Source organism: Cryptomeria japonica, chromosome 10, assembly GCF_030272615.1.
Source record: "Cryptomeria japonica chromosome 10, Sugi_1.0, whole genome shotgun sequence".
In the NCBI taxonomy this organism is placed as follows: Eukaryota; Viridiplantae; Streptophyta; class Pinopsida; order Cupressales; family Cupressaceae; genus Cryptomeria; species Cryptomeria japonica.
The window spans coordinates 723739272-723747397 of NC_081414.1; the positions used below are offsets into that span (position 1 = coordinate 723739272).

General features: G+C 37.7%; 1 non-coding gene across 1 annotated transcript; it reads right to left on the minus strand.

Annotated features, from left to right (window-relative positions):
- Positions 1 to 3808: 3808 nt before the first annotated feature.
- Positions 3809 to 3889, minus strand: TRNAD-GUC (transfer RNA aspartic acid (anticodon GUC)). Its single transcript has one exon. It is a non-coding gene; the product is annotated as a tRNA-Asp (tRNA).
- Between the last annotated feature and the right edge of the window lie 4237 nt (positions 3890 to 8126).

Sequence of the window (8126 nt, forward strand, 5' to 3'; positions counted from 1 at the left end):
ACCCTCAGTTGCACTTCTCTCTTCTCTCCAAAGAGATTTCTAAAGCATTCTCTGTTCCACCTTTTCAGCTTAAACTTAACATACTGTAGTTGCTTGACAAAAGAAAACATAGCAGTGCCATAAGCAGGCTTCCCTTCCCTCCACCAAGCAATGATATAATCCTGGAGAGAAGCCTCCCTCAACCACATAAGCTGAAACTTAAAGGATGGATTCTTTGTCCTCTGAAACTTAGAAGCAGTCAAAAGAATTGGCTAGTGATCTGAGCCCCTCCAGTCCAAAATTTCTGAACTAGTAATCCAACTGTCTGCTATCCAAAAACAAGAAACCAGGAACCTATCTAATCTTTCTGCTATCGCTTCCGCCCCACATCTCCTATTATTCCAAGTGAACAACCCATTGGAAGGTGTGATGTCCACCACCCTCAAGCTTTCAATGTTACTCCTTAAAAGGCCTGCCGAGGGATCGAGCTTGGGATTACCTCCCTGCTTCTCTTCCAAACTTAAAACAACATTGAAATCTCCTGCCAGAATCCAAGGGAATAGAGGGGCAAGAGAGCGGACATAGCCTATATGTGACCAAAGAAAAGTTTTTCCAATAAAATCAATCGAAGCATAAACATTAGTGAAGAGAAGAATCTCACCAGTTACACAACACGTGGCCACCAAGGAAATAGCAGATTTGCTAGAGACCCACCACAGCGGGACCAGCTTGCGAGGATCCCATAAAAGAGCCAATCCCCCAGAACATCCTTGAGCGCCAATGCACTGGCAAAGACATCTCGGCCAAATCTTAGCGGCCGTATCATGCATCCTATCAATGGATAACTTAGTTTCCTGAATAAAAACCACCTCAGGCGAATGAGACTTAATCAAATCCCGAATAGCTTTTTGTCTAGGGATGCTATTCAACCCCCTTACATTCCATGAAAGAACAATCATTTCTGATGAAGAGGGAAGTGGGAGTCAATGGTCTTCACAGAACTAGACTCCACTAAAGTCTCTCCCACCAATTTCACCTTTTCCTGGTCTTTCTTTCTTCCCACCTTAAGAGTCTTCTCTAGGGTGTCTTTTCTAATGGTTTTTTGATGAATACCTAAAAAGGAAGGGGAACCCTTGTTTTTGCTCTCCTCCTGCCGAACATTACCGGTGCAAGCCTTGGTTCGGGCATGAGCATAAATCTCCTGTAGGTCCTTGTCTCCACTGGTTTCCAGCTCCTCAACAGGTCTCACAGGAGTAGTTGTGTCCATCAGAGCACCAAGCTCTCCCTCCTGTGGATCGACCAGAGCAACATTGTTCTCCTCCCCACCTATTTCCTTTGCTTCCAAGAGCTCATGGCTAACCGGCATGTTAGCAATGGTTCCATCAAACTGTTCCAAGTCATCCAACCCATCAAACCTATTGAAAACCTCATCTATCTGTCTGTCCTTAAAGGTCCTCTTTTGGCCGCGACCCCTATTACGCCCTCGTACAGGGATAAAGCCCTCTGTGTCCTCCCTCATAGGGGCCTTCCCTTTAGCTTGGGTGTGAGGAGCACCAGCCAGCCCTATTTTTGAATTCTCTGTAAGTTTTGATTTGGGGCACACCCTCTGCAAATGCCCATATTCATGACAAAAGCGGCAACGAAACGGTAATGTTTCATAGTCAAGTTGCTGAATCCATGAACTTGACCCCAACCGAATTTCGATAGAATCAGGCAAGGGCTTATTCAAATCAATTTCGACACATACCCGGGCATAGGTAATTACCTTCTTCTCCATAGTTTGTCTCGAGGGACCAACTGGTTTTCCAAGCTGACTAGCAACTAAACTAAAGATGTCCTCCCTCCAGAATTCTAAAGGAAGCCATGGTAATCTCACCCAAACCGGAACCTGCAAAGGAAGCTCTTCTGTGGGATTGAATCCCACGTGCCAAGGCTTAATGAAGAGACCCACTTGATTGTAGAAATAGGGCCTTCCTTCAAAAACTTTATTCCTGTCTGACATGCAAGAGAAAACCACTTGAAAATAGCCATTGGCTACCAACAAAACATCCATCTCCCCCTCTGGAGACCAGGTACGCCGAGCCCATGATTCCAAAAAAGACAAGGATACCCGAATCCCTAGAAACTTACAGATCAGAGCATGCTTTGATAAATAGTTGATATCATCCGCAATAGCTTCAGGTTGGATCTCAACAACCGGCCGATTATCACTCTTGGCCAAGCACCCATTCACCTTTGAGGGCCTAAAACTTCCAGACAGACATGAGGATTCTCCCATGCCTGTTCCAGACTCACCAAAAATAGGATTTGTATGCAGTGGAGCCGAAGGATTGTTTCTCACCACCGTCTCCTTAAAAGACAACCCCATACCACCAGGGGTGATCCCGATCGGGGCCATGCAAGGCCTGGAACAAATAACCCTAAAGCCCAAAACACGCCTGAGAAGAGTGCAGAAAAACCCAACCTCCCTCCACCAAGCTTCAAACCACCACAAAAATCCGCAGCCCTCTCACAGACACTAGAAAACCCCCCGACCACCACGAGCAGATCTCAAAACACATGGAAAGAAGCAGAAAAACGCAGCCAAAATGCACCACAAACAAGCAGAAAACGTGGTCACCCAAGCCACTACCCCTGCGCACCAGATCGCCCCTCCAAACAGCCCCCAGCACAGAAGAATCAAAGCACAAAGCGCGGCTAGGGCAGAGAAACCCTAGCCTGCGCGCACGCACCAGCACGCCCTCTCGAAACTCGCCATCCTCCGTTTCTTTAGGGTTCAATTTCCATGTTTATATAATACTAATCAAGATATAAATAATTTATTATTTTATTTACAATCTTCATTTATCTATTATCACATTTATATTTTGTATTTAATAAATTTAAGTTACATATTTTTCATGGAAATTAATTAAAAAAAATGAAGATAAAAAAATCACCATAACCATTTTTTTTTCATCTAAGATATAACATGGATGCATTATAATGCACTAGAATTATAAGGTGCTTGCATTAGAGTTTGATAGTAAACCAGTCCCTAACAAACCATAAAGAAAACATGTGATAACATGCTTGAACTATGCCTATCATAAAAAAAAGTAAGAAAAAGAGAGGTCGAGATCATTTTAGCAATACTTTTTCTCAGCAACAACCAAACACTAAACACTAGCAATGAATAATATAAATGAATTTTCGAACCAATCAACATGAAAGGTGGTAAAAGTGATTATTGATTTAGATAGTGTAGAAGGAAGGTAGATATGTAAGAGGAAAACAACAAATATTTTAAGGATAGATTAAGAATATAGGATGTTGATAGCTATCCATGTATCATATAATCAAATACAAAAGATGTAATCAAATACAAAAGATGTAATTTTATTTAGGCAATGAAAAAGTTTTACTATATGTAAAGTAATAAATAATAAAATCTCAAATCTTTCAGGATACTTACTTTCTACAAATATAATCATAAAGTCTAAAATCATAATAAAGAATCACAACATGAATAGATTATAAGTTACGGTGAGAACTTACAGAAAACTAAAATAACAATTAAAATATCAAAGAAAACAATAAGAAACCCACAATATCATAGTAGCGCTTGAATCTGAAGCACTAAGTATAAGAGAATGTGTTTCGAACAGCAGTTCTCAGAAGAAGGAATTTTATAGCAGCAACAATTTGATTGAAATGTGCAGTGAATCGCAGACAGCTCCAGACAAATAGAATGGGCTTACTCAAGGGAAATAGGGATCTTTGATTCGTTGAAATGTTAATGGACAATTATCTGTATATCCATTATTCCATAAGATCAGAAAAAGATTTACGCCGTTGCCGGGGATCGAACCCGGGTCACCCGGGTCACCCGCGTGACAGGCGGGAATACTCACCACTATACTACAACGACAGCCACATAATTAAAAAAATTCACAGTTTTATTACTTTTAATTAATAGACACTTTTGATTTCTGTTAACGAGCAGTTTGAATGTGTGTATAAATTGACTTTAAATGTCCACTTGTTTTATGGTGAACAGAAAATACAATTTTAATCAGAACGGGTGATGTATTTTTTTAGTCTTTCCTCATCATTCCTTTCCATGCACCATTCTCTTTCACCAACATCATCAATATATCATGAATACAAAGGGTAACACAATTTTAACTGGTATTATTTAGCAAACGATCTTAAATGGTATTATATAAGACCATAATTAATTGTTCCATTCAACCTTGCTAATCAAGCTAGACGTTGACATTCAACCTTGTAAAATTATACTAAACGATAGAGATACATTTGATTGTTAGATACTCAGAAGAATTTTGATAGATGAATATATACTGCAGATCTGCCAGTGCAAGGTAATAAATAAAAACTCAATCTCATCATTTTTTATTTGAATTTTAACCCTATGATAAAAAATTGATAGCAGCTTTCAAACTTTCAACATTGTTCTGATTAATAAAAACGGGATGACATCAATATCATTCTATGAATTTGTGACAGCAGCTTTCAAACTTTCAGAACATTGATGTTGCTAGATGGTGACTCCATGTTGTTAGCAGAAGCACATGCAACCAAAACATTAGTCATCTATACCATGTTTCTTTCATTTAATATAGTTCAGGAGGAGAAATTAAAAATTAGCTTATGTTTTATTTATTTTTTCTGGTTATCTATCATCTTTGGTCTGACATGAGTATGTTTTTCTTCTTTTAATTCAAAAGACGTCATAGAATCAATGGGTTCTTGGTCTACTGATAAAGTTGAGTGACTCCAAATGAACCCATCAGGGATCAAGTCTTGCTGAGTGCAAGACTCTGATATCAAAGAAAACAATAAGAAACCCACAATATCATAATAACGCTTGAATCTGAAGCACTCCAAAAAAAATCTCTAAATACAACTCCAAAAAAAAACTAAGTACAACTGCCAGCCATTACTGCATAATCATTGATATTGATTTTATTGCTGATTGCATTCTGCCAAAAATTCTGAGACCTTCATAATAATAAGTGTGTCGTAATGAGACAAGGACATTAAAAAATTGGTAAGCAATATTAGATCATTCATCCACTCCTAATTCAAATCCTTTGAGAAATGGTATTAATTTTTATAAGAAAAGATCTATTTATTATGATATACAACCACATTCTCCATTTTCTTGCTTTCCTCAATGCATATAAATATACTACAGATCAGAATATTTCTTTCATGTTTACAACTATTTTGTAAACATAATACACATCTAAATACATAGAAAAATATTCCTTTCATGTTAACAGCATATGAAAGATTTCACTACAACCACCTTCTTTTTTCTTTCTTGATAACAATATAAAAAAGCTTATTAATGTCATTTCTTTTCCTTTTAAAAGAAATAGAATACAATAGTAACTTCTAGAAAATTTCATGCATATATAATAGATTACACATTTAAATCCATGATATTCTTCCCTTTCCCATGCATCTAGTACACACCCATTTATTGTTTTCAAGATAGAGCTATCACAATACACCACTATTTTCAACAACCACCATAGATAATGGATTTGTTTTTGTATAGAGCGATAAATATGTGCATCATTAGTCTTCAAAACCTACACAAAACAACCAAGACTTTTCCAATAGAGCTATGGGAGCTCACCTCCCAACCTAATCTAGGAAACTAGCCACCCCCAAGCTAGGAGGCCCCCTCTAAGATTCCAGTATACACACAAACAACCACATGATGCAAACAAAAGGATACAAAAACAAACCACAATTCCTCCCAAGGATAGAACACTATGGATCTCACAAAGAGTCCAATAATGCAGTGAGAGAGTGGACACACTCTCAAAGAAAGATTTATACACATTACATAATAACCTTCAAAACCGTCTCCATCTTTCATCTTATAACAAAATCATGGGTACTCATACCCAACAACATATTCATCCTTCCTCTTAACAAATGAAACGATGGAATACTCACACCCAAATTTCTTCCATTTACAAGGGAAGTCCTCTACCCACAAAGGGTTCTCCCCTCTCACCCTCTTAAGACTACTCTTCCCACCCTTGGGTGAGCATATCCCTTACAATCCCAATACACAACATAATACATATACACAAGACATCACTTGACCATTTCTTTACACAAAATGGTAATTTATAAGGATACCAACGATAAGAATATAATCATTCCTACCTCAAGAGTTGAAACCAAATGAAAAGGGTTCATGTTGAGCTACAAATTCCTGCATTCTTTCCTTCCTTTTCAAGGCCAAAAGTACTCAAAACAAGATACAAAATTGTAGAAACAAGATGACGAAAAGAAGATACAAAAGAGGATTATAAAGAAACCCATTCCTTTATTTCCCATTGAAGACTAATAGAATTTCATATTTGAATTTCATTAAAGATAGGGTGGCAAGTGCCACTCTCTCCTTGACTCCTCTAAACCCCAATCCCAAAATGAGCTCCTAGCTCAATGTAAGATTGTTGGGGAAGTGGAGATGTGAGAAGTGTACTTCACTCAAACATGAAGTCCACTAAATATTAAGAGTGAGTGGGTGTGATTGGTCACTTGGTGCAGGAGCACGCATGCAAATTGGCAATCGACACAAACTAAAAATATTTTCAATCTCTTTTTTTTTTTTTCCAATTTTGGTATGTCTCAGTTTCATTAAGCATCTCTCGATGTTGTCAGTTTCAGTTTTTAATTGATTTATCTATGATAAGCAAGTTAAATATGTTCTCTAATCAGCTTGTGTTCGAGGTATGAACATCCTCAAATCATAAGGAATTTTATCAGATGTTGTTTTTAGCTGCCATGAATGAAATGTATACAAATATGGAAACAAAAATAAGGTCTCTGAACTTTTTTACAACATTCCTCAAGATTTTTGATGTTGTAGTTGCAACCACACCTGCAACCAAGATGGGGACTACAATAGTTGCAAGTTATGCATGAAATGAAATTATTGATAAGGTTTAGAAACCTTTAAGCAAGTGCAATGACGGTCTAAAGACAAATTCTCTGTCGATGTCCTTCTTGCTCAAGCCAAAATGGGAGAGCTGAAATAGGTTTGGACATATCAATCCTCATCAAATTTTGTCAAATGTTGTAGTTGTGACCGCCCTGGTAAACAAGAATGCAAAATGTGGAAGCATGGACGTGGCACATCAGTGGTTTGACAAAATGTCTCAATGAAATGGTGACTCACAAACTGTAGTTAGTGAAGGATACACACAAAGGGCTTTAAATGAATTGGTCGGCGTTTAGCCAAATTACACAACGTTTTTCCAGCAAAATGGGAGTTCAGGAGCAACAGGGTTTTGTTTACTACGTGGGTTTTCTGACACCGAATCCATTCAACTTCCATTCTGAAGAAAATAAATGAAACACTTTAGAGGAATTGTAAAAGACATCGAATAATGCAACTGCAAAATATGAAAATGAAATACCATGAGAAGACTAAGTGTTTCTGTGGGTCAAATAGAAGATTAGAAAGAAAAGAAACGAGCAGAGAAATGAATCGATGGTATGTGAATCGAAGGGAAAACAATGCAGATTTAATGGGGGGTGGCGAAGGTGAGAGGGGCATTGACAAAGAGGTGTAGAGTCAGCCCAATACAAAGAGAAACAAAACAAAAATGAGTGTGGGTGTTGGGCAATAAGCAAAGGAAAGAAATGAATGTGAGGCTTCATAGACATTAGAAAGGAAATACAGTGGGAGAGGGAGAAGTCAAAAAGGTAATTTATGTAATGTATTTTTTTGGATGTGTCTAATCTTGCTTCAAAATCTTGTTATTGTACAATTGATAACTATTTTGTTATGCAGACACAAAAACTGCAGAATAGGCACATAATGACTGTGGAGTGGCAGTTGTCCCTCACTATAGTATAATATAAAAGTTATCAGTGTACGACAGGGAATTTTTGGAGCTAGAATACATACAGACATTTTTTTTGCTTTGAAAAATTAATGAAATCATTTGTATTGCAATCTTGTGTGTGATTGTGACTTCAAAATCAAAGTAGAGAGGATCTGCTTGCATTTTTGTTGAGTTTTGTGAATTTGTAAGCATGGATTCTTTTGTCCTTGCATCATCACTCTACCCCAATTAGCTCCTCTTCGTAAATAGACTTTGAAAGCACAA